Raw genomic sequence first — 1,136 nt, forward strand, 5'->3', positions numbered from 1 at the left:
TTCATTTAGATCATATTGGCTGAAAACAAGACTTTATACGTATCTGTCATATTTGTTATTTTGCATCTTAAGTAAATCTTGGTTTAAGAATGCTTAGATATTGTACTGAAAAATAAGACAAAAATACTGAGTACACTGCAAAACATTCATGTCTTTCTCAGTATTTTTGTCTTGTTTTCCAGTAAAAATATCCATACATTCTTAAATTAGGCTATATTTAAATGCTTAAAATAAGGACAAATATCTGCCAACGGGATCAGAAAAATCTATTTAATTCAAAGGGAAAACAAGATTATTTTTCTGACCCCACTGATGGGGGATTTAAGTGAATCATAAATTCACTTAAATCTGAGACGTTTTTTAGAAAACAAGACTTAATATATTAAGTAATTTTGTCTCTTAAGTAAATGCATTTTGATTTAAGAATAAGATTTGTATTGGAAAACAAGACCACAACACTTAGTAAGAAACTCATTTATTGCAGTGTGGTTAGTGCTTTCATTCTGTGATTATTGATGTTTACACTCTTAAAAATAAAGCTGCTTCACGATGCCATAGAAGAACCGTTTTGTCTAAATGGTTCCATAAAGAACCTTTACATCTGAAGAACCTTTCTGTTTCACAAAAGCCTATTTGTGGTGAAAGAAGGTTCTTCAGATTATAAAAAGGTCAGAAAGAGATGGTTCTTTGACTGAATGCTTCTTTGTAGAACCAAAAATGGTTCTTCTATGGCATCGCTGTGAAGAATCTGTTAAGCACCTTTATTTTTAAGAATTAATTATTGTCTCAATAGCCGTGCTGGTTTCTTGTCCATGTGTTTATTTATTTGGCACGTAGTCGTGTAATAAGTCATTTGGTTTGCATTAACGTCCTGATTTTGCAGTGATCACCATTAGAAGCTCTGCTGAGACTCATTCAGAAGGGAGTAGGCCTATTTTACATCCCTGTGCGCTGATGTAATACAATGACAGAAGAACAGCCTTGAGTTCAAAGGCACTGTTTTCATTTGAATGTAATCTGAAGAACCTTTCTGTTTCACAAAAGCCTATTTGTGGTGAAAGAAGGTTCTTCAGATTATAAAAAGGTCAGAAAGAGATGGTTCTTTGACTGAATGCTTCTTTGTAGAACCAAAAATG

This window comes from Sinocyclocheilus grahami, unplaced genomic scaffold (genome assembly GCF_001515645.1).
Source record: "Sinocyclocheilus grahami isolate Dianchi unplaced genomic scaffold, SAMN03320097.WGS_v1.1 scaffold1759.1, whole genome shotgun sequence".
Lineage (NCBI taxonomy): Eukaryota > Metazoa > Chordata > Actinopteri > Cypriniformes > Cyprinidae > Sinocyclocheilus > Sinocyclocheilus grahami.